The following is a 26,943-nucleotide window of genomic DNA, read 5'->3' as shown; positions in this document are numbered from 1 at the left end:
TGTTGAAAATAATTTTTTCAATCTGCAAATCAGAACTGTCAGGTAAAATATACACAGCAATCACAGCCTACTGACTGCTGATCTGAATACCTGATTTTGATGAGTCTAGCACTCTACCCTTTTGTAGACTCTTCTCTTACACTTAACATACTAGCTCAAAAGGTCAAGGACCATTTTCTTTTTCTTCACAGAGCACTAGGTCTAGTAATCCAGTTGCTACGGTATTAAAACAATAATCAAAGCATGTAATATCTAAGATTTCTGTTAACGTGTACACAATTAGCCTTACACCTTGGGTGTGAATTAGAATGAAAAAAAAATAGAATTAGAGTTAAAATAGTTCAGTTGGAAGGGATCTACAAAGCTCATTGAGTCCAGCTGCCTGAACACTTCAGGGCTAACCAAAAGTTAAACCATTTAATAAGGACTCTATCCAAATGGATCTTGAACAGTGACAGGCATGGGGCATCAATCACATCACTAGGAAGCCTCTTCCAGTGTTTGACTACCCTCACAGTAAAGAATTTATTCTTACTATCCAGTCTGAATATTCCCTGGCTCATTTTTGTACCATTCCCATGCATCCTGTCATTGGTTATAAGGGAGAAGAGATCAGTACCTCCCTCTCGAATTCCCCTCTTGAAGAAGTTACAGAGAGCAATGAGGTCATCCCTCAGCCTCTTTTTCTTCAGACTAGACAACCCAAGTGTCTTCAGCCTCCCCTCATAGGACATGCCTTCCCACCCTTTTACCAGATTTGTTGCCCTCCTCTGGATGCATTCAAGTATCTTATTATCCTTTTTATATTGTGAAGTCCAGAACTGCACGCAGTATTCAAGGTGAGACTGCACCAACACTGAACATACAGGGAGAATCACCTCATTTGACTGGCTGGCTATTCTGTGTTTAATGCACCCAAAGATTTGATTTGCCCTCTTGGCTGTCAGGGCACACTGCTGGCTCATGTTGAGCCCGCTGTCAACCAGCACCCCCAGATTCCTTTCTGCAGGACTGCTCTTCACACACTTGTCTCCCAGTCTGTACCTGTGTTCAGCATTGCTCCATCCCAGGTGCAGAACCCAGCATTCACCCTTGTTGAATTTCATGCCATTACTGATTGTTCAATGCTCCAATGTATCTGGTCCCTCTGCAAGGCCTCTAGTCCCTTGACAGAGTCAACAGCAGCTCCCAGTTTAGGATCATCAGTGAACTTGCTGAGAATGCATTCATCTCCTGCATCCAGATCATTGATCAAAATGTTGAATAGGACTGGCCCTTGAACGGGGTCCTGGGGAACGCCACTAGTGGCCAGCTGCCAGCCAGATGCAGCACCATGCCACATTCACTACCACCCTTTAAGCTCTGCCATTCAGCCAGATCATCATCCACTGTAACATGTACCTGTTCATCTCACAGATGGACAATTTATTCAGAAGCATACTGTGAGGGATGGTATCAAAGTCTTTACTAAAATCCAGAAAGATTACATCCACTGCCTTCCCTTTATCCACCCAAGCTGGTGATTTTATCGAAGAAGGAGATCAAATTACTAAGACAGGACTTTCCCTTTGTGAACCTATGTTGACTATGCCTGATAACAGCTTTGTTCTTTAAATGCCTTTCAACAGCACCCAGAATATATTCTCCATAACTTTACCAGGTACTAAGGTTAGACTAACTGGTCCATAGTTTCCTAGTTCTTCTCTTGTGCCTTTCTTGTAAATAGGTATAATATTGGCTAGCTTCCAGGAGAGTAGTAGTAAATTGAGCTGGTATTGCGTTAGTAGGAAGACACACTACCTGGGAAGATGTGAGGAAAGCCCCTCTTGTCACCCAATTTGGAGCATGTATCTGGATGTAAGAATAGGAATTCAAGCTCTCACACATCCTCCCACACTGGAGTTTACACTGTTGTTAATGTTTTATGATAGTATTTATGAGACTGAGTATGAATCTTTGAAGCACTGTCAAGGTAAAGAGATCTAGAATGATAAAAATGAAAAGTGTTTTAGAAGTTTCTTTTGAGGTTGTTTTTTTGCTTATCTATGAGTAACTGCTCTCTAATTAAATATAATTGTTCAGAGCTAGGGAGGACTTCAGGAGTTTAGAGTAAAAATGAGATGAAAAGCATTCTTGTGGTATCTAATGAGGGCTCTGAAGATACAGTATAAGATACTAAAAAAAAAAAAAAAAAAGAAAAAACAGTTTTTTAGGTATGTTAAAGGCAAACTTATCAGAGAATGCATTTCAAAAACAAATGAAGGCTGGAGCTGGAGATAGAAATGGCATTCTAAAACACTCAGAAGCTGACTTTTTTCCTTTTTCCTATTTGCTAGTACAGAATTTACTGCCTTTTACTTAGAGTGGTTGTTTTATCAATAGAAAGCTCATGTCTTAAATAGCATCATTACATTCTGCTTTTCATACCAGAGAACATTATGTGCTCTTGCAGGGTGGGTTAATACACCCTTATCAATGGCATGAGTGCTTGTTCTCTTAGTAACAAGACACCTGTTTTAGGAGCAAAAGGATAAATACAGCGTGAACTGATGGAGTCTCCTTTGGACACTTGACTAGGCACAACTGGGATCGTGCATCGAGAGAGAAAGGTCACTGACAGTGGTGTGGTCTTTCTCACAGAAGGCTTCAGTTAAAATTCTAATCCAGAGACTCTTTTTCCTGACTTTCTTTTATGTTTAATCCCATTAGGATATTCAGGTTTCACTGCAAGCTGATACTATAAGGAAGGCTACAATAAAAAGACAGAGTGCGGGATGTTTCCAGTCTTCTAATGATTCTCATGCAGTTGAATAATCCTGGATTAATTTCAAAGCTATTGAGTTAAGAAGTGTGCTGTTCGAAGCCTTGCGGCCTCTAAAAGGAAAAAAAATGCTGTCCTTTCTCCTTTTGGATAGTAGCTATAATATCCTCATTAAAACCAAATTAGTGGGGGATAAACTGTGGCATCACCATAGCACCTTCAGTTGTTTTGGTTCCCTTTTGCTGTGTGTTCTGCATTCTGACAGTATTACTTGGGCTGCAGATAGAAAGCTTATTGGTTGGTGCTTTACCTTAATTTTGTGGAATTGTTGATAGTATTCAAAGCAAGTGTCCATTTCATTATCTCCTGTGAAGCTTCGACACCAAGATAGGCAGAATACAAAGCAAGCAGGGAAAGCAGGGAGCTCTTAAGGCAGGGTTATCAACATTACCCTCAAGTGAAAGATCCCAGAGCTACTGACACACTGTCATAAAGGACAGACTATTTTTTTTCTTTCTTGCAGTGCCTCTTATCTTTAAAAGGAAAATGGATTCAACTATGCCTCACTTGAAATGTGTGAATGCTACTCTTTTATTGTTACTCTTTGCGTAGCTGGCGTCATGGCTAATAACATGTAATGTGCGTGGGGAACCTTGTTTGACACTGTAACCACTTGTACTTGCAGTGTCTTGCTGCCACGTGTTATTTGTGTGTCTGTGTGTGTTTTAGTAATACAGTCACTAATTGGGTTTTGCCTTTCTACTATGAGCAATGGATGGTTAATATTATTTTTTCTAGCTATAGTGTGTATCATCAAGTTTTATTTGCATAAAACTTGAAAAAGTACCTTCCAGAGTCAGTCCAGTAGAAAGTGTGTTTTATGGATGCTCAGCCTCTTCTACAGCTTTCTCAGGTCTGAGAGAAAGAAGATACAGGAGAATAACTAAAAGCTTTCCTGATTTTTATAGGAAAACACCTTATTCTTAAGTACTATTAACTCTTATATGCTCATAAAAACTTTCATTATATTCCCTTCCTAGAGTACAGAGAGCGTAAGAAAACCAACAGAGCTGATACAAGATGCAGACGTAGGATTGTTGACTGTGTACCAAATTGCTGTAATAGAGGTGGCAACAAGATGCCAGCAACAAGATATTGATTTATTTTATGTAAGGTGTGGGAATGTTTTCAGATTGAGCTGAAAGTTTTTTCATCTCAAGTTAGAGATCTCCGGGGGGGTGGGGGTGGGGGGGCAGGGGAGGGGAGTTTTTACTTAATTTTTGACTGCACTGTTAGAGTTAAAATGCTTTTCATACCAGATAGTATATGTAAAAATTGTGTCAGTTATAGAAACATGAACTCTTTATTTAGTGCTTTTATACAAAGATTTCAAAGAACTTTGTAGCTATTAAATAATGTCCATAAAAGAAAAAAAGCTTGGGAGAGAAACAAAGAACTTTGTTTTAGGACAGGCTTGAAACACATTTAGTCTCTTCTGTATTTGCTCTGGGCTGCATTGCATTCAGTGTGACCATCATTACAAACCACATGTATCTTCTGTCCTTAGTTCATGTGGATGCCTTGTGCAGACTTTTAGGTTTTGCAGCAGCCAACCTTCTTGGAAGTTCTGGGTTCATCTTGCTTGAAGACACACAGGAAGTGCATCTCTGGAACTGAGTATACAACCTAATCATATCAACAAACAGATTGTACCTTATTTGCAAAGGTAGTTTACTTCCCCTTCAAAGAATAAAACAATGTCCATTATAGGTGCCATCATGCCTTGCATTCTTTAGTCTTCTTAGATCTAGAAGCTAGAAAGGATTTTTTTTCCAGTAATTTTGATTTTTTTTGGATTTATTTTTTTTCAGAAACAACAAAAATACCCCAAACTTAAAAAAAAAAAAAAAAGTTTGAGTCCACATATTTTCTTTTGCTGCTTTTTCTAAAGCTTTCTGATTGTGCTAAAAAAATATAGAGAAAATCATATGCTTTCTTCAAAAGAATGTCTTCTGATTAAATAGTAATTTCCTATTAAAAAAATTTATTAGCATAACTGTTAATCTAGAGATTTTAGCTGTCATGAAATCCAGAATGGTAACTGTGATTTCATGGAGGGATTGGCTGGGACAAGCAAAAAGCCCACGCATTCTTAGAACTGAAATACTCAAGCCTCTACTTTAAATTTTCATCAGAAATACCGGTGAGAGCACGGTATGACAGTCATCTTTTCCAGGAGCAATGCCAACTTAAGCATCCCTCTCTTTGCCTGCAGCTATGCATGAACCAGATGGGAGACCTTTTTTTTTTTTTTTTTTTTTTCTTCATTTTTTAATGGGCTATTTTCTAGGATAAAGTTCCCAGTCTTTCTGTACTAGCACAATGGAAGAGATAGGTGCAGGAATGAGCAATTGGGTTGAGAAGAGTGGCAGTAAGTGCTGCTGAAGTCAGCTTTTGCTTTGTTCGTGTGATGTGAAAGAAATTCACATGAACACTGGGTTGAAAACTCCTGTGAGTGAGAAGTTATAGCTGTACAGAGAAAACCAGAGATATGACTTTAAATAAACAAGAGCTTCATGTCCAGACATTGCAGATGTGATTTGCTGGTGAAAACACACAATAGACTAGAAATACATTTGCATTGCTATTAATCTATTAAATAAAGCATAAATACTTTGCGTGTGTGCCTGAAGCCATTCACTAGGAAACACAAAGCAGTGCTCCTATAACCCAGAGGAGCAAACATGTAGCAAACAATGCATTGTTAAATTGGAGTCAAAAGCCACAAAATTATTAAAGAACTAATACAAAGAGAATGGCATAAAAGGAAAGGTGAGGGCTTATATCTTCAGCTGCTGTATGACAGTGTGGTTCAATTAACTTCAGAGGAGCAATTTCAAATCATATGGATGGCGTATCTGTCCTGACAGAAACATATGGTTAAATTTTGTTCCATTAGGTATGCTGGGCAATATTAGTGAGTGAATTCACTTGCATAAAAGCTGCTGAAATAGTAAGTTATTTTCCTAAATATTCATAGACAACAGCTCAGTAAAGCTTAAAAACTATTTGAAGCATTTTAAAGTATGTAAAGATAAAGGATGTATAATCACCCTTTGCTCTAAGTAGAAGGTGAAGCTTTAGAAGCATCTAAATCTAACACAACTTGCAGCTCCTAAAAATTGTTTTTATGAGGATATAAAGGGTGGGGGTGTGAATAATAAATACACTGAGCTTACTTTCAAGTTGAGAGTTAATTTCTGTGTGTATCAGAACAAAATGGTTTTTTTTTTAGTCAGCATATTCTGGCTCTGTCAACATCTATACCATTAGGGAGAGAAAGCTTGCCACATTTTCTTAATTATAAGAAAGACTTTTGTGATGATTTAAAACATTGCTTTGTAGATGAGTTGGAGGAAGAGTTAACCATCATGATGGATCTCCTCTACATTTATGCTGTTCTGTGCTGAACTTGTTTTGGATTTCAGGATCAGAGGTGTTGATGTCAGGCTGTTATCTTGGTCAGTGGGCAATATCTTCTGCTTTAAAGGAAGATCTGGAAAGCTCAACAAAGCATAGATCTGTCTCTTTGGGGAAATGAATGTAATACTGTTGGTCTGTTTTCTGGAAATCAAATGCTCACTTCCTTCACCTACATAGTTACTTCATACATAGTCTGCACCACCATCTGCTAATCATGGGTTCTTTCAATCACTTTTCACTGTCAGATGTCTGCTGGGATCTGAACAAATGGGCAGAACTAGGGCATAAGGTGAGAAGAACCAGCAAAGGAATCAGTATGGCTGTTCTTCTACCTAGGTATCTCTTTCTCTAAACATGGAATGACAATTTGCTTTACAGCTTTGTCCTGTAATAGTCTGTGCCTGACTAGGACCATCATCATAGTCTCCAGCATTTTGGGGATGCCACATTACAGAGCCCATACTTGGAGGCTAATTCCAGCTTAGGCCCAGCTGCCTGGAGAAAAGCATAAAATCTTCCAGTTTAATGCATTTTGCTTACATTCTTATTTTTATATTAGTTGCTCTTATTCTTCTCTATGTAGCTAAGTTTCCTGTTTAACATGTGACAAAAGATTAATACCAGATACCCTCCAGGAAACTTGTCCAGCGGTATCAGTCAAAGAATGGAGAGAGCGGATGTTTCCATGCAGCAGCTACATTTGTCATGATTATAATGGATTGAACACAGGAAATGATGTGTTACACAAATCACTGAGGGACAACTTGCCAGCAGTGCTTTCAGACAAGCCACATGAATGCTGATTCAGTGATTGAACAATTTGGAGCCAGTAATGACCAAGATGACACCATCAATCTTATTTCATTTATGATCATTAGCTAGAAGTATTAGGTTGCTACAATAATTAGCTCCTTAAGAGATACTATTGTTTGGGCAGCTTTCAGCCTTCATTTTTCCTACGCTCCCTTTTGTTGTGCAGCAGTCTTGAAGTTAAGAGCTTCTTAAATCAGCAGTGATCTCACTCCTCATCAATACTGATTTTAACGACACCGGCCAGTGCTGTTTGCAGCACCTTCTACCTCAGCAACAGGAGATTTAACATCTCACCTTCTTTTCCGTCTTCTGTATATCTGCAGTTTAACACAAAACTGGGTTAAGAACATCCCACCATCCTAAGCACTAATTTAGGTGAATGCTGACTTGAAGGGCTATTTTGCTATTATGCTGCCATAGAGGAATGTCATTAATATATCATTATGGGAGAAACAAAACTGTGACCTGACAGTGCAATTCCATTCTCTTGTGCATTCAGGCTGTTCTCCCCCTTCATACAGTTATCTATGTCATCCAGTGGGCATGCACGATACTTTAAAGATACAGAAGATTAAAATCTTCCCAGGAACCATCTGAGTAGATACTCGTAACTGCATGACTACAAATGTCAGGGAGTCAAAGTATTACCAGTATGATTGCAACTGGTGAGCAGTGGTGCTGGTGGGGGTGTGTGACTGAACGTTGCAGCTGGAGGGATGCCTTGCAATATCTGCTCCCTAGGGCGCTGCAGGATGGGGAGATGCCAAGGCAGACACAGTGCTATAGAAACAGATACTGTCGATACAGAAATATCTGAACCCATAAAGGAATGCTAGTGCAGACTGGACTAGACCCAGGGTTTTTTGATTCCCTGCCTTTAACCACAGGATTTAAATTTCATTTTAAATAATAGCAGTGAACCATTGTGGGTGAATGTGAAAGGAGACAGACAACAGTAAATGCTGGGTAGGGAATTCAGCTCCTGGGAGAGTACTGTTTCTGGAAATGCTGATCAGAAAAGCTGGTTTTATATAATTCTTGTTAGTTATAGGGTTTTTGTTTATTTTAAGTTATCAGGCAAGCACCCCACATATTTGGAATTGGTTTTATTTTATACTCCTGTTTTGCTCTTTTTGGATGATTTTGGTTTAACACGGGCCCAGTAACACCATTGGAATCAATTACATTTTTCTAGAGAACTGGTAGCAGTAACTTCTTCACAATGCTCCATGTAATACAGACTTCTCTGTGCTTATTTCTCTTTCCTATCCTGCCCCTCAACAGTGATTCCTCCATGCATTTCAGCATTGTGGCACAGCTAGGGCAGGAGACGTGGTGGCCTGATGGCCAGAGCCCTCGTGGATGGAAAAGAGGGAGCTGCATGTTTGAATTGTCCCAACCTAAGGCATCCTAAACTCTGAATGCTTGGGGGGACTCCTAACTCTTATTTTTCAGGCTTTGCATTGCCTGCATTAACCAGGTTAAATTAGAGAGTCAGAATCTAGGCCGTAATTTTTCACAGAATCACAGAATCACAAAATCGAAGGGGTTGGAAGGGACCTTGAAAGATCGTCGGGTCCAACCCCCCTGCCAAAGCAGGTTCCTTAGAGCAGGCTGCCCAGGTAGGCGTCCAGACGGGCCTTGAATATCTCCAGAGAAGGGACTTCACAACCTTCCTGGGCAGCCTGTTTCCATTTCTAACTATGTAATACAAGGACATAAGAAATCACTCCCTGGTAAAGTGTAAAGTCTTTGAGCTTTGTATGAGCTGCATACATAGGAGAACCACAAAATACACGATAAGTAGTTCTCTTTTCCTAGTTCTAGGAAGTACAATGCTGGGTTTAAAAGTACGGTAATAGAAGTAGGGTGAGGAGGAAGAAACGGTCACCCAAAGTTCTGAAATCTTGCTGAAGTATTTACCTTATATTTTGGGTAAATGGCTGTGTCAGTGTTTGTATTCTGTCAAGGTACTTGATTCATGGAGAGAAAGTTCATTAATTAGAGATACCTAACACTGTACAACAGCACACAATGTTTTACAAGCATGATCAGAATGCCAGTTCGTAAGTCACAGACAAATCAGTACAGGAATATGGGGGAGGTATTTACCAAATATTCACAATAACATTACTATATGCTGCGCACACATCCATTTTTTAAATATATATATATATATATATATCAATGGTCATTGCAGTTTGTACTGGAACAAAAGCTATTGTTATCAGGTTGAACTTCAGTAGTTCCGTGTGACACACAAAGGCTCTGAGGAGCTACATTTTTGTTTGTTAATGGTGACATTCTTGAAATTGCTGACGTGACAGCAGAGTGCTGTGGAGGTACTTGAGCTGGCTGTGAGCAAGGTGGGGCAGGAACAGGGAACAGAGTGCTGGTGCTGCTTAGCACCCAGGCCAGGCCGGCTTCATGCTAATGTGGTGTCATGGTTTCTGGTACCAGAGCTTATTCTGTCTGCAAGACTCTCGCATGCCATGTAGGCATATTTTGAGGGGTGCATGGTAACACTGATTAGGACCAGGTTTAGGGCACACAGAAGTTGCATGTTTCTTAGTCACAGTCATGCAAGTACATCTCTGCTATTCTAGTCCTGAGATGTTCCTGACTGACTGTCATTTGTATTTAGTAACAGCTTCTGTAGCCATTTTTGTGACATGTATAATAGTAAAGGAAAAGAAAAAAATATCCTTAATTCAAGCCTTCTGAACACAGAAGAGACTGCTCTTTATTTCAATGTACTTTGGATCTGACATGACTAAATGTATTTCACTGGAGTTCATTGTTAGGATCTAGAGTCAAAAAAGCAGTCTGCAAAGAAGATAGTATGCCTGCCATTGCATCTCCAGAAATAATAGCTGTGCTTTGATCATCTGTTTCTGATCCTAGTTGAAATTATCTGTGACATTGTGCCATTAGAAAGCTGTAATGTGTAGTGTCAGGTATAGGTTATTACAAAGATGATATGAGGAAAAGTATGACTAATGAGTCATAACAATGACTCTGTAAGTCTTTGTAATAATTCATCTGGTCTTTTAATAATAATATTAGAGTTCTGATTTGGTAAAAGAAAAGAAAGAAAGGTAGTTGGGCAAGTCAGCGATATGGTACAATGGAACAATGGAGACGGAAGTGATTTATTGCTGGGCTGTGTAAAGTCTATCGGCTCTTCAGGCTGTATGCTCACAATGCATATTTGAAATTCAGATTTTATTTCCTTGTATTATGTTGGTAAAGAGGATGTGACATGACTGAAATCCTGTCATAGGTTTCATGATCTGGCATAAAGATTTGACCAGTTCTGTTTTCACTGAAAGAGTCAAAGATGCTGTGGCACCAAGTGTAGGTAACTTCCTCAGGCTGCCACACAAATGTAGGGAAATGGGATAATCCCTTGCTTCAGTGAGCACTTGAAACAAAACTGAGACCTGAAGCTTTTTCAAAATATGGGGCAGACTTTTCGTTCTGGGACTGTCCCAGACAAAGTGGGAAATTCAGTCACCCTTGTTTAGAGGCTTGAGAAATGGTGCTTTGTGGACAGGAAAATCATAGAAGTATTTAGTCTAATTCATGTCTCTGTCTAACATCAGTCTGAAGCAGTTGTACCTAGGTCACAGGGGCCATAGATCGATCGATCGATCGATCTATCTATCTATCTATCTATCTATGGAAAACTTGCAGAAAGTCAGAATCCAGCTTCCTTTCTAAAAGTTCAAGGGATAAATAAAAAAATTCTTGATTATTTTACTGTGTTCCTCAGTAGTTTCTTTTTGTAGAATGCTCTCAGCTGAGATCCAAAATATATAGTTGTGCAGCTTCTTAGCTGGTTAATCAGATTCTTTTCTGTATAGAGTTATAAAAATATAAAACAGTTTTTACTGTTTGTACAGGTTGCTGGTATTGACCTATGTTGCACATACAGAAGACAGTAAAAGCTTATGGTGTGGCTAATCATAGTTTAATTGGTCTGGCTTTGCATTTATTTAACATCTTGTTAAAAAGCAGAAAAATGAATCACTGAGAAGTATTTACTACAACAGACCAGCCTAACAGCAGAAGGACAAGCTTCCACCAGTCAGGAAGCCAATCCTCGACTGCTCTTGTTCCTTTTAGAATCAAGGTAGGTATAAAACACAACCACTGATATATGACAAAAAAGGGACTCAGGTCTGGTACATTCATTTTGTTTTGTGAGTATCTTCACTGAGAAAATCAGCTTTACAGTATATATCCATTGTTATTTCTGTAGCTGTAATACTGTCTATATCCTACAGAGAACAGTTATCCTCTTTACCCATCCCTCTACGGTTTGCGTTTCAAAGCTGAAATCCAGGGCATTCACTATTGACAGTTCAATTACTGTATTGTATACACTGCTCTCAAATTCATCAGAAAATGTAAAATAGCCTGTTGAATTTTCCCCTTGGTGATACTACAATAGATGTGAAAGAAGAGCCTCCAGCATGAGCCTTCCTAAGTGTTAACAGATCATGAAAATTGGCAACAACTGTTGTGCTGAGTATCATAATCTGCAAAAGGAGGGCCAGCAATTCCACAGTGGTGAGAAGAGAGTGCTTGGTGTTTGAGCTGTGGTCACATTTGCCTTTCAAGTCATTTCGGCCTCCATAACACACTCTGTGGGAGAAGAAAGCCAATGCAGCTGCCTTTGCTAATCAGTCAGTATGACCCAGCCCCTCAGGGAGGCAGGCAAAGGCAGATACGTACTGAGACACACAATCCTTGCTGATTAACAGTGAAAGCTGGTAAAGTTACTCTCTAAGCCTGTCTGGCCCATCAGTTCCAGAAATGTAATTTAGATGATTATCTACATGCCCATTAAACCTTGTGACCCATTGCTAGTCTGTTTGAAGTTTGCCTGCTTAAACTTGCTAATAGGAAGAATAGAAGGATTAACTCAGAGGTCATGAAATAAGAGAGCAGTAAAGATGACAAAAAAGCAGAGGAAAACTTCCTTCTGTGTATATTTGGTAAGGAAAAAGAACTACACCACCACAGTCATCTCAGCAGATACTGTTACTTTATGGAGCAAGCAAGCCATCTGGAATTCAGGCCATTTAATACTTTTCTATACTTTCAGCCTATTTTGGTCAGATGTACAAATAAAACGTGCTACCTGTATGAGAAATGTTTTTGAGTTCAGTGTTTCCAGAACATAATGTCATATGTTGTAAAAGAGCATGGAACAACTGATGTGTGATACATGTTTCTGATTTTGCTGAGGGTTATAGTGCGTAGATATAAATCAGGAAGCACATAACTTAAATCAATAACATTAGAGTAGTCACAGTCTTCAGAATCAAAGCCAGCCTTGTTCTCTTCAGGTAGGCAATCCAACTATTACAGTTGCTTATGAATTTAAAGGTAGTCTTTTTTTTTTTTTTTTTAAAACTATATGTATCCAGCCTTAGTGTCAACCACAATTGGTATCTGCAGTCTGGAACTGTTAACCTTCACGTGTTGATTACACCAGCAGTTGTTCTCACCTTGAAAAATATATTTTCCCAAAAGTTTTAGGAAAGTCACAAACTTCTATCGCTGATCCTTATTCTTCCACTGAGTGGCATGTGCTCAGCTGCTAACAACCAGACTGCTCTGGAGGACAGAAGTTATTCATAAATCTCATTCCATCAGTGTTGTCTGAAAAATAAAGTAGATGCCAATATCTTCTGGGAAGCCTTGTAGAAAACAGATCAAAGGCTTCTGGAGATTATTTAAGAAAGACCAGTTGTGAGTGGCTTAGTGTCTGAGCATGGCATGAAAAGTGAAACAGCCATGACAGTGAGCCACCATACACAGAAGTCCTCTGAGCTTCAGTAAAGAATTTGAGCAGTATGTGGTGCAGGTGGGCTGATGTCTCACCCTGTCATTCTGTAAGTCCTTTGCTTGTAAATGAATGCTGTGCCCTATGTCTAACACTCCGAAGGAAAAGATTTCTTCTCAATCCAATGATAGTATAGAGCCTTCTTCATTCACATAGTGAAGTTCCTAGTGAAGTTTGTCTTTTCTAACTCATTTGGTTTAAAGGATCTGTGAATCTGTGTTATTCACTAACCTGTTGCCAGTGTTATGGCTAACATTTTTACTTTATAACTATCTCAAGTCATACACCCTTTAGTGCATTCCTGTTCCATGTGTAAGAAACAGGTTTATTTCTCATTAGAAATATCTGTTTTGGTTATGCCTGTAACTTCAGTATGTTCCTTCAGTATGCCTTGATTTATAATATGCGTGTAGACAGCTGCAACATCCCTTACCTCTGATAGGCTGGGTTACAAATAGGGCTTGAGTCACTCAGACCTCTTAGCGTGAGTTCCTCAAAAGAAATTAAGTGCTTCAGCAGGGAAATTCAGTCTTTGTCAAACTAAGAACACCCCGTCCCTTAAGAAATGGACACCTTTAAACTCCTGACAAAACAACTAATAACATTGCTTTTGTGTTTTAAGATAAGATTAAGATCTCACAAGAGATCTTTGGTGTCCACTGATTACATTTTGTAAGAAGCAAAATACTTTTTATAATGTTTCACTGGAGAAACTACAGTAATTATTAATGCAAATTAGCAGAAAATTATCTGGTGATCTTACTACCCATTTCACCCCCCCTCTTTTCAGAAAAAGGGTGAATAGAAAATAATAGGTATCAGGAATGTATACAGCTAGAGTAAAGATTTAACTATTGCTTCTTTAACAATGAAAGCAAGTTAGAAAAAGCGGAAGAACTTTATAGGAAGTGTCATGTGAAAAGGATCCAGAGAGAAAAGGAGTGGAAGTCAGTTGCCTAGATATGCACATCTTGTTACATCAGAAACTCAGTATCACATCTCAACCCAAGCTGCTGATCCCAAAGAGAATGAGACTACGTACTTGCCAGTTCCATGGAAGTGCTTAGTATGCTGAAGATCATTTTTACACCTTAATGAACCCAAATGGCCATAAATACCTGTGTTTCAGTATCTGTACCAAACCCTGAATGTTTTTGACATGTCACCTGATATATTAAGGAAATTCCCATGACATGTTGCTGCTACATGAATTCCTTCCATGAAATATGTTGTCAGAACTCAAGAACCCTACTGACAACTACAATTCATATCTCTCTCCCTTGTGCTATTCATTTCCTGGCACAATAGCTCAGTGTTGTTCATAGGTATGGAGTTCCAGATGAAAATTAAAAAAAAAAAAAAAAAAAGAAAAAAAAAAAGAAAAAGAGATTGGAGAAAAAAATGTTCAAGGTATAATTTGTTTTAATTAAAATAAAGGCATCCTTAAATATCATTATTTACTTTGCTGTAACAGCATTATCAAAAGATGAAATGCTTGACAGAAAGGTTGAAAGATATTCATTTAGTGGTTACTGCTGCTTTATTTTTGAGACAGACATTTGACACTTTGGAATTTTATTGTGAGAGAGGGTGGATGTGATGGAAATTAGTTCTGATGTTACCAAAAATCTCTGGGAGATGCCAAGTAAATTCTAAACAAAAGGGAATGCTAATAGAATGCAGGAACTGAGTAACAATATGGTGACAACAAAACCAGAAAATATTTGGGGAGAGCTCTAATCCCCATGGCTTGATGAGGTTTCAGATGGAAAACATGAAGATTGAGTGCGTTTTTCTGCAAGGAAGTATGCACGCTTAACTTCACATTCTGTGGACATTTCCAGCAAAGTCAGTGGGATAACTTGTTCTGAATAGTACCATATGTCTCCATCTTTGCAGGCCCAAAGTCTTAAGTAGATTTTATTAAGTCTGGGATGTGTATAATTGCATCCATGTTCACAATTGTCCAGTGCTAAAACAGGACAATCACTACTTGTTTAGTCCTAAAACAGAAACATATTCATAGTGCCTATCAATGGCAGTGGCTTTTCTCTTCTAATTTTTTACTCTTTTTTTTATGATGACATGCTTTGATATTTATGAAAAATGAACTTGTTCTTTAGACAGGAATAAAAAAATGTTCATTTCAATTTTATGTGAATTATTACATTAGTATTTCAGCAAGGCGTATTGATTGATGACACTGAGCCATTGATAAATATCAAGGAGTTACTTAAACATTTATGGGGCCTTAATGCTCTCTTTTGAACTAGTTTTACATTGGTATTTTGTGATGTCTTTACAAGTTGCTGGGACACAATAATCTGCTAAGATAATCAAAACTAACAGAAAATATTCTCCATGTCTTTCCTTCCTTTACAAGTTCCTGGGACACAATAATCTGCTAAGATAATCAAAACTAAAAGAAAATATTCTCCATGTCTTTCCTTCCTTCCCTCCTTCCTTCCTTCCTTCCTTCCTTCCTTCCTTCCTTCCTTCCTTTCTTTCTTTCTTCCTTTCTTTCTCTCTCTCTCTCTCTCTCTCTCTCTCTCTCTCTCTCTCTTTGTCTGTCTTTCTGCCTTTCTGTCATTCTGTCTTTTTCTGTCTGTCTTTCTGTCTTTGTCTGTCTGTTTTTCTGTCTGTCCATAGAGAACATTTGTTAATTGTTTTGTTTGGGCAAATGTTAAACATTAGTCTTCTTCATTGGCTGGTAGGATAGTAAAGTTTTAGCAAATGTTTTGGGGGAAACAGGTCAAAGAGGAAGAACTGATGAAAGCAGGAAGAGGAATGGAGGTCAAGCATAAATATGAGAAAGACAAGAGGGAGAAGATATGTTTAACATTTTTTTTTCTTGGATTTTATCAAAGGAAATAACGATATGGGATTAGAAAAAGACATAATTCAGTAAGTGCTTCTAGTGGACTTGCAATATGTGTCCATATTCTCAATTCCCACCAGACCAGAGTCTTTGCAGTCAGAACAAGTATTGAAAAGTCAGAGAGAAAATTGAATGTATTTGTTTTTTATTTGTTTCTTTGATTGATTGCTTTTCTGCAGTGACTTTTACATTGTAAGCATCATACTTGGGTAATTATCCAGAGCTCAGGTTGTGAACATCCCCTTTCATTTTTATAAACGAACAAACAAAAGTAACAAAATACTCAACCTAACTATACTTATCTTGCATATACCTTTAACATTTCTCCCTGAAGACATTTTACCAGCAGTATTAAATCAAATGCTTTCAAGTATTCTGTAGCTGTGTTGCTCAAGACAAAAAAGCATATTCAATGAAAGCTTTACCTGATTATTTGATAATTGAATCCTTTTTTACTTTTAATAGTAAAATACCTTAAAGTATTGCACAATGCACCTTATGTATTTTGGCAAATATGATTTCTTGTTCTCCCTTTCCTAAGTTCAGTGGTCAGCAGACAGCTTCCAGTTGTCAGCACAGATCTGCAAGCTACTCAAGTTCATTAAGTCAAACACTCCTGTTACTGTTCTTTTTTGTTTGCAGTTAAAGACTTCAGGTTTTCCTCTATCAAACCTTTGTATTCTTTGCACTGCATGAGTTAACAAGCCTAACCTAGGAGTAAACGGAGAACATGAAATCCTCTGGTTGATGGTTCACTGAGAACCAGGGCAAACTGAGGTCTTTATGAGGATCTGGAAATACCACAAAAGAATTGGAAAAAAAAAACACGCAAACAAACAAAAAAAAACCTTAGCAGCAAGAATTATATATTTGTGGCTGATCCTAGGAAACCTAGGAACCTAGGAAACCAGCCTTTTAATCTTCTTATTAAAATCTCAGGACATGACTTTTGAATTCTCTGGAGGGTGTGGAAGGATTTGGAGGTTGGTTTTTTGTTTGTTTGTTTTGTTTTGTTTTGTTTTAAGTCAAAACAGATTCTGTGGCTGGAGCTCTACATGAACACTATAGAAAGAGCCACTCATGAATTCTGGATCCAGATTCTGATTTAAAACCCAAATTCCCATGCTCCAAAGTTTGCAAGGTGTCTTTGATAGAGACACTATTGGCTTGGCACTCCCCTGCTCTAAGAGCAAATTTCATTACAATCCAGCTGTTAAGTAAGAACTTGTAAATAACCTTTTTTTAACTTGTAAATAACCTTTTTTTTGACATCCATCCTCAGCAAAAATCTGCTAAATAGTCTCCATATGGTAGAATGGATACATCTAATGAATACCAAGGTACAGATAGAGATACCGGGTTTTATGTTACACTGGGTTTTATGTTACACTGTGAGTTTCCTTGTTTTCCATTCTTAGCTAATTTCATAGTGTTCCATAACCAAAAATTACTTGTATCTTGCTCTGGCTTGTGGCACTATTGACATTATCACCTCTCCCCTTGCAATCCATCTGTTCTGTAGAAATACAGCTTTCTGTCTTCTCAAATTGTGCTATTTTGGTAAACAGTTAAATTAAACTCAGATCAGCTCCTGGACTGTCTTAATATATGTAAGTGTGCATGTGTGGTCCTTGCCTATGGACGTACAAATAGGTCTCTGCAGTATGCATACAAAACAAATGGCAGGAACATATGACTGAAGAATTTATTTGTTTCAACAACCTTGAGATCAAAATACTCTACAAGGGTTACAATGACCAAAGGAAAGCACTACAGTTGTCTCTACAAACAGCAAATTCACTGAACAGAACAGCCATGTGAGAAAAACATCTACAGCAGTAGATCTCAGCCCCTGGCAGGTGCACTTGCAGTGGTATTTCAGTATTTTATTTCTGGTATTCAAAGCTTCTTGTCTGTATAACAATGATAACCTCCGCCACTGCTGCTCCCTATTGATTTGTGCATTCCTTGTTCCACTGTAACGTTTAGACTGTTACAGAGGGTTGGAGAAACTAAAGCTCATGTTCAGAGCAAAACCAACAAAATAAAATTAACAACAGTACAAGATTAGGGTACTTTGCTTTTCTTGACTCAAATTGTTTGGGACTTAAATTTTCGTATCTTTCTTCCTCCCTCTTCCCTTTGCCTTTCTCACTTTTCTCATTTCCTGTGAGAATTCTTCTGTATGTTGTTATGAGGATGTAGATTGGTTGAGGGAATGGGACTGCAATTTGCTCTGAATGAGCTGATACTCACATGTAGATTTCACTCTCATGAGCCTTCCATTTCTCCAGATGTAAGAGGACGGTAGGTGTCTGGAAAACTTCCAACCTTGCAAATAAACTGCTATGTCCCAAGCAGAACTGGAAAAAAATGTACCAGGGATTGTAAGGTCATCTAGGTCAGGTAGTAAAACACAAAACAGAGTGAACATTTGTCCTGATGCCCTTTTTCCCCATTTGCAAGCAAGGGTACTGAACTCTTAACTATTGCATCAAACCACTGAGCACTTGAGGGGCTGTTGGCAAACCGCATAGCAAGGTCTTGGAGTGCTGGGATGTAAGAACACGGGCTGTGAATCTTCAACTGGACAGATACATTAGTTGTCCAGTTCATTGGACAGTGCAGAACAAATTTGGATGTGGGGAGCTGTTCTGCTTCCTTACACCTGAGCCTTGAGAAATCTCCACAGTTTGTTTGGCAGGTTGCTAGCACTAGGCATTCAGTCCCAGGCCTGCTCTCTCCTGATGAAGGTAGAAAAAATGCACTGCAAGCTTTTAGAAACAGACAAGTCCCAGTATTGCCCACTCTCACAATACTCAGACAGATCCCAGTAGTGTTATAAGGCAATGCTACCCTCCAAAAAACCCTTAAGAGCAAAACATACAAGACATCCATAGTGAAGACAGCAGCTAAAGAGCAAACAAAGCATCGTAGATCATAGTGCGAGAAATTTGCATTATGTGTCACCCTTAGCAGTAATTAACTTTCAGTAGGCAAGATATAATGCCCTGCTTGTTTGGTGTTTTATTTTGTTTTATTTGGGTTTGGAGTGAGTTGGGAAAGTGTTTGTGCTGAGGGATGGAAGGGTATTTGAATCACAGAACCCTAAGTCTCTTCAGTCCACTTGAAAAATATACTTATGTATGGACTGACTTCAATTTGGCACTCAGTTTTGGCCACATATTTCAAGGAAAAATTGGGCACATGTCTAGGATGCATTTTCAAAACCAATAATAAACATCCGTAAGTCTTTTGGAAATAGGTGTGATGACCAGCATGTATTCCATATGACACAAAGACAAATTCAAACTGTAAGAGAAGAGGCCTTGAAACTTCCAGCAGAGACGTTGAGGCTAAACTGCATGAAATATTTGCATGTCAAAGAAGGGAAAGTGATAGGAGAATGGCAACACAGGAGGGGAATGGCAGAGTTTGTTGTCTTCATGTGTTTCTTTTCAGATAGATGCATGTTTTATGTTGACTTTATGAAGCAGTTTATTTTATTTAGTAATAAAATTACTATTTTTTCTTAAGTTGTTTAATATTATTTTTTATATTTTATTGTTGCAAATGAAGACTAAAGTTACATTCAGCTGTTGCTGTGCCAGTCTGCAGTAACCCCACTGAAGTAACTGAAGCTATTGTAACTGAGTACAGACTGTAGGCTTGTGCATTTTGCAAAGCATCTGGAAACTCTGGTGGATTGGAGCCAAAACCATAACTCATTGTTATTGCTGTGATTATGTGATGATTTTACAACATATAATATCCCATTTTCTGAACAGCAGTCTTTTAAGTGCAAACCTCTGGGAACTGATATAATTCTGTCCCTAACTTTTGTTTCTTGCTAGCTTGGGTAAAGGTGATATATTTAAGACCAGGTAAAATGTAAGTCTTAGACTTGGGTATGACAAACTTTTTACACATTACATAAGCAGTTCAGTCATTCAAGCCAGATTCCAAAGGAGGATCAAGGGCATCATAACACACCTGAGCTTAAATCATAAAAAATCATGAAGGACAGAACCATTCATTCAGTGTCTGAAAGACTGAGATACTCCCCTTACCAGTGTAGTTTGCCTGGGAACTTCAGAATCACTATTTGAAAATAACACACCCGCAAAATAGAACAAAGCAAGTTTAATGATCTTTTTTATACACCTCTGGCTATCTCTAGAAGTATAAATTAACTTAACTGGTATTTCCTGATTTGAATATTGATCCTGAGACAGGATCATTTATTTTTATCTGATAGCTATCTTTGGTCCTTGGATTTTCAGAAATTGTCTACCAAATTTCACATTTGAATTATTGTATATAAATAAATAATCTAGTAAAATAAACATGGACTAAATCAAAACAGGACTTTGATGGGATGTAAATTAATTGATGAATGTGATAGTTAAGTTCAGAAATACTGATCATTGTTTACTCATGCTTTCAGTTGCTCTATAGCTACCTTGGCTATCAGATGTCCAAAGAGACTTTTTTGTAAAGCTGATGCAGCAGATTTGAAGTTGACCACTGTTGTGTGGTTGCTGTTGTTGTTGTTGTTTTCATAAAAAGAATCTTCAGCACCAAACTTTCTTTTACTTTCTCTAGTCTTACCTGAAAATAAAAAGAATAACACATCCCAGCTTCTTTGTCTTTTGTATGACCCTGTGGTTTCCTATTCCTTACTCTAAATTGCCTTCTCTAGTTGTTTCCCAATCTCTGTTGCAGATTCTTTCTCTCTGTGTCAAAATACAACTTTCCTGATAGAGCTGTTTTCTCTGATCAAAGAGAATTCTCTTCTTGGCCTGTAGATCAACTAATGCTTCACTAGGGGGCTGAAGTTCAGGTGGCCTGAATGTATGATGAATACTGGAGGTTCAGCTGTGTTCTTCTCATAAATGGTTGTTGCCCTTCATTAGTAGCATAATACAACTTTAAATAATTCTTGTAACTCTTAATGATGTCCTTAATGGTTCCTTCTGAATCATACTCTGGTCATCCTGGATCAAAATATTTAAGTGACTAGTAAGTTGTCAGAGAACCTTTTTGTTTTATTTACGGAATTAAGTTTTCCACTGTTCCAAATTAGTATAGATGTCCTAAAGCACCAACATCTGTAATTTGATCTCTTATATATCTGGATGATATGTTTATATACAAAAAGGTAGTTCCCTGTTACCTTAAATATCATGAGAATCTAGCTTCCCTATCAAGAAAAAATCTGTTCATTTGGGATTTGATCCAGGACAAAATATTTGCAGTATCAAGTAGATGTTAGAATTTGTAATTATCTTTTCGACAGTCAGTCCAAACTATCAGTGAAGGACATTGATTGCACATGGAGGCTCCAAGGAGGAACTTCAGACAAAAATGGATTAATGAGAAGGTATTCTAGGTTGCTCATACCAGAGGAGGCTCATACCCTCCACAAGGACACCTTTGATTAGCAGTATGTTAGCCAAATGATGGGATGCACCAGCTCTTTGCTATATCACTTTCAGTTGCTGCCAGTGAGCTGTTTGGCACTGTCTCCTCAGGAGAGGTACAGTCACTGCTTGTATAAAGCCTCCTAGACTATTTCAAAATAGTTAACCAGGTTTGCTAGACTGCAGTACCTGACACTTAAATTACCTAGGAGAGTGAGTTATCGTATCTCTATCAGCTTTGAGCCTCCAAATGTCTGTTCCAACCCAAATTGTTCTATGAATCTGTGGGTCTAAAGTCCATGAAACTTGGTTGAGTGCAAAAGCTGTTGGTAATATCTCAGATACATAAATACATGGTTTTATAAACAGCCATTTATTTTCTGAGTATTTCCATTATACTCAGATTAAAGAACACATCATGCTTCTCTACCATTACTCTGACATTTTGAAGTAGAGAGTTGATTGAGGTACAAGAGATACCATACACTCCGTCATTTCACATCTAACCAAAACTCCATTCAGAGAAATTTGAGTCATACATATGAAAGTAAATGGGATTAATAATTAGTATTTCATTTGATTTTTTTTAATATATATTTAATCGAAACGGACTTTCCTTTCATGAGATATTCTGGATAAATATTCTTTCTGATTGAAAATTCTGGATTCACTTTTAGAAACCTTTCTTTTCCTTGAAGGAAAACTCACTCCTGCTAGTATTTCTTCCTTGTTGCACTACTTATAATTAGCTTTATAGCTGCATATCTGTAGAGAATTGCTTTTGCCCTGTGAATTAATTCTTCTCTAGTAACAATTAGTTAGATGTCCATCTATAAAACAAAGGAATGTTTTATCAAGAAATAATAAATGAAAAACAGATATCTGGCAAAGAACATTGTTGCTCGTTCCTTTCACCCATCACTGTTCCTTAACATTTTGTGAGTAATAGATTGTGTAGCTTCTCCCAGACTTTTTAGATATGTTGTGGAATGCCCTTCATTGGAAGACTTTAAGTATGATTAGTGAAACTGCTGGTAAACATGATCTTGCCTCAGCACAGGAGGTGAACTGGATGACCTCATGGATTTCTTTGCTTGTGGATTCTTTCTTGCTTTGCATGTCTGTGGTTCTCACAGCTTCCACTTGTTTTGTAAAAAGCTGTACCATGCTGCATTTAGTTTGGCCTAAACTGGAAATGGAACTGTTTTCAGCTGTTAATGATTTGCTGTATCTAAGTTTTCTAAGTCTTGATAACTTCTCTTTCCATTCAGTTCTAAAGCAGTGAAACAAGAGAGGTATAATTTTGAAACATCTGATTGCTAGACATCTTGCTCACAAATGCTTTGCTTTGTAAAGATATATGTCAAGAAGGTTTTAAACCAGGATGATCTTTGCTCAATGAGCAATTTAGGAAGCAATTATTTGTAGCTAATATAGTTTGGGATATATGCCATCATTAGAGCAATGAGGTTTTCACCATTTTAATCCAGTAAACATTTTATTACAGAGCTGGGTAACCATATACATTAGGGAAATGAAGGAAGAATCTGAAAAGGATACTACCGAACTGAAGAGAAATTCATGATATAGATATTAAGGCAAAGTGAAACTGGGCTCAAGCATAAAGGCTTAATTTATAATTGCAGAAGAATTAAGGGGTTGTTGGAAGTGAACAGAATTGTGCTGTTATGGTTTACATAAAAGTATAAAAATAAAAAAAGCAATTACTTCAATCCATTCCTCAAGGAAAGCAATTATGTTTATCTATTTTAATTTAATGAATTCTGATGTAGTAGAAAACAATTTTCAGGCAGCATATTGTACATGCTAGCAAAGGGGTCTCAAAATATATATTGCTGCCCTAATTCTTCTCCAGAAATTCAGTTTAATCAATAAGCAGTGGTTTTCCAGAAATCCTTTTCTATATCAGGTTCATAACATCATTTTGTTTGAAATGACCTTTTCTACCTGAAGATAATTGCTGCTTACATGTATGAGAAGCTATATATTGTCCCAAGTGGTTAAGTTCTAGTGTAAGTACTTTTTTACAGAATAGGAATTATTTAACACATTTTTTTTTTCATTTATGATCAGCTGTGCACATTGGAAGAAAATTATTTACATTTTTCCTGTTCAGATATTTGCTCTGAGTGATATTGGTGGTAATTCCACCTGAAAGGAAGATACATTTGTTGAACAAACTGCTTTAGCCAGACAGCTGCTATTATATCTCAGAGACCTATAGAATGGCCGGTGTCCAAGGAAACAAAATGAGGTAAAACATCTGTTCTAAAACAAATATGGAAATGTACTTTAGGGGACATTTATGTTTATTAACATCAGCTGTGTCACATATGCTAACCTTCTATGAAGTTCTAGTGTACTGAACAAAGCCAGAATATGTAAAACTTCTGTTCTTCTGAAACAACAGAAGTAGGACAAGAATGAAACAGTTAAAAAAGCAGCTGCAAAAAGAGGGCTTGTGACCACATGCAAGTACTGAAATAATGACTTTTTCCAACTTTAATGATGCTACATTCCTGATCTAGGAAATATGTAGTCACACGTAAGTACCAGAAGAGATGAACATATCTTGTCAAGGTGTTTGCTAATTTATTAGAAGCAGAATCTATCTGTTTGTGCTTGAAATAAAAATAGGACTAAGATTGCATACATACATGTGCATCATTAAGTAATAATAGTATGTTAGGCTGCTTTTTTTTCTTCTTGTAACACTGTTTGTGTTAGACTTTATGTGCACAAACTCTGCTTTGCCTTACTGATGATTTAATCCAATGAAGGAAGACAGAAGGCCTAAGTAAAGAAACAAATCTTCTCAATAATTAAGGTTATGTTTAGGCAGGCCAGCAAAAAGTGTTGATTTTAATAATTAAAAATGACTGCATTTCATATTTCAAGCTTCTTAACAAAATGAAATATCAGTTCTTCAAAGAGAGTTACTTAAATTATTTAGATTTCCTTAGGTGTTTTTCTTGGGGGTCACAGAATCTCAGAATAGTTGAGGTTGGAAGGGACCTCTGGAGGCCATCTGACCCAACTCCCCTGCTCAACCAGAAATACCTAGAGCAGGTTGCCCAGGGCTATGTCCAGATGGCTTTTGAAGATATCCAAGGAAAAAGACTCCACGACCTCTATGGGCAATACAGCTAATACAGCTAAGAATGCCATTAACCTTCTAAGTAGCAAGGGTACATTGCAAACTCATGTTCAACTTGGTGTCTAACTGAACTCCTGGTAGGTCTTGTTCAGTCATCATGTTAATATTTACATGGCAGGCTCAGAAGCATTGGCTTTTCAGACTGGATAAGTCTTCAGAAATAGCTACAGAAATGTAAAAATGTCATTTCTGACTTTCTGTGCAGGAAAGTCCTGCTGGAGAAAGCAATGGAAGGCCAAAATAACAGTAGGTTTTATTATGCAATTTTGGTGTTTGGTACTGATAGGCAAAATTGTGATGTCCTTAGCCAGAAGACATGTTCAGAGATCTCTTCAAAGGCACAAACCCAGAGAAACAGAGCCTATACAGCATATACCTTCTTTAATAATACTTTCTGCCTGGGCTTACATTGGGAAAAAATTCTTTACTCACCATTCTCTAAGTTTGACAGACTTTGAATACCTGACAAGCCAACTTAAGGTGAGGCATTATAGACCAGGCTCTGTGTGAAAGGTTCATTAACAAAGACAGAAGCCTCTCCTAGGAAGAGCCCCACTTCAGAAAAAGAAAACAGAGCATGGAAGTTGTTCTATTCTAATCTGATAATTCTTTTTTTTTTGTGGCTGCTTTCAGCAAAGAGCAATTTTGAAAAGTGAATTATGGACTAAAGATATACCACACTCAATAGGAATTTGATTATTTCTTTACTGTTTTATAATAAATTAAATGAATAATCATCAGATTCAGACGGGAGCCCAGAAAAATATATAAACCCACCAGAAAAGAAATGTGAAAGAGTATCATCTCTCAAGAATGCATTTTGTTGTTCCATATGAAAGAAAAATATAGAAAATGGTACAATTTCCAGTTTAGCCTTAAAGCTCTGTTTTTCATTATTGTGACTTATTGCCTACTATTAACTGTTTCCAAAGCCCATTTGAAGCTCATATGTTCCTTGACTGCTTCTGCTATATGCTTTGAAAGAAATTGCTGTATATTGTTCCTCATTAAGTTTTGTATTCTGTAGTTTGCTGTAGAAATATATATATATATGTATATATGTATATATTAACCATATCTTCTGCTGCCTACCATTTTGACAGTAGAAAAAATGAGGACAGTAGTATTGATTCCCTCTATGCTTCATCGAAAGCTTTAAAGAAATTTTTTTGATGATGTAGTAGTTCATAGTACCTGAAGAGCTACATGGTGCATTTCTAAATGGTGCTCTGGTAAATACTGGCTTATGTTAATCCTCTATACCAAATATTTTGCACAGTTCCCACTCTCTGCAAAAATGAAAATATGGCAATGGGATGGAAGGGAAAGTCTTCTGTGGCCCAAACAGTTTTCTTAGTTTGGACACTGTGGATGGGATCCATTTTACCTGACTCTGTTTTCAGCAATGTAGAGTTCTACAGCTGAGCTTGTTCTCTTCAATGTCTTTATAATTAATTGGGAAGAATCAGCAGTTTTCAGGCACAGTTCAACTGATCTGTTTTGAATACCTATTTTAGACATCTGAAAGGTTTGGTTATAAAGATGTAGTGTCTGTGCTTCAGCTGTTAGTGTTTAATCAGATGAATACTATCCTGTGTAACTTTCAACCTGAGCAATCCTGATAAAATCTGAGACAACTCACGCGTGCAAAGTTACACGAGTCTCATGTTGACAGGTGGTAGAGAATGTAGTGCAAACTCTGTCAGCAGGACGTTGGTTGCATTCAGTAGAGTACGTGTGCTGGAAGATACTTGCAGTTCATAGCTGCTATCAGAACTGTGGTGCCGCTTTATGATCACTGGGCTTCTGAAGATGGATATGTTATTGAAAAGTTAAAGATTTATAAGATGCTGGATGTTCTGTATACATATACTTCAGCAAAATGAAAGCATATGTTCTTAAATGATTCAATCTACGTTGGATCTGATTCTTTACACACAGAAAATTCCTAAAACTCATACCAATACAGGGTCAAGTCATTATGGAGGTAATGTGATTTTTGTGTAGAGGTTTGTTTTGGAAAGGGGAGTGAAAGAAGAGAAAGAAAAGAAGGCTGGTGATGAAGAAAATTAAACACTGAAACCACTTTTCCCATAATTGTTTTATCATAAATCTTTTATATATATATATATGTATGTATGTATGCATGTATGCCTTGAGGCTTTGTCATTCATCCAGGGTTTTATCATCTGCTAGGAATGCAAATTGTAATTTAAATAAACAATAGAGAAATAAACCCACTAGTGATACGACTGAAGGTTCTATATTTAGTGCCCATGAAAAAAAAGATGTAGTGTTCACCCCTCACCTTATGAAATTTTAAAGCTTCACTCCAGTCACATTCTTTTCTCAATTTCCTGTTTTTAGATGTGAAACACATTAGAACTTGCTTGAAAACAATTGAAATATAAGAACTGATCTGTAAATACTATGATTTACTTTTATTATTTTGTAATAGAATTATATGAACAGCACTTCAAATTAACGTACAATATAGAGGTTCAAAAATACACTTCTTCTTTTCATTGTTTAGAACTCTCAGATTTTAGC

General features: G+C 37.5%; 1 protein-coding gene across 1 annotated transcript in view; it reads left to right on the top strand.

The window, feature by feature from the left end:
- Positions 1-26,943, top strand: part of CPED1 (cadherin like and PC-esterase domain containing 1) — a 147,515-nt gene that overhangs the window by 79,979 nt on the left and 40,593 nt on the right. The gene's annotated exons all lie outside the window — the stretch shown is intronic.

The sequence above is a fragment of the Cygnus atratus genome, chromosome 1, assembly GCF_013377495.2.
Source record: "Cygnus atratus isolate AKBS03 ecotype Queensland, Australia chromosome 1, CAtr_DNAZoo_HiC_assembly, whole genome shotgun sequence".
Classification (NCBI taxonomy): domain Eukaryota; kingdom Metazoa; phylum Chordata; class Aves; order Anseriformes; family Anatidae; genus Cygnus; species Cygnus atratus.
The sequence above is the reverse complement of the archived record's forward strand: the minus strand, read 5'-3'. Positions and strand labels throughout refer to the sequence as shown.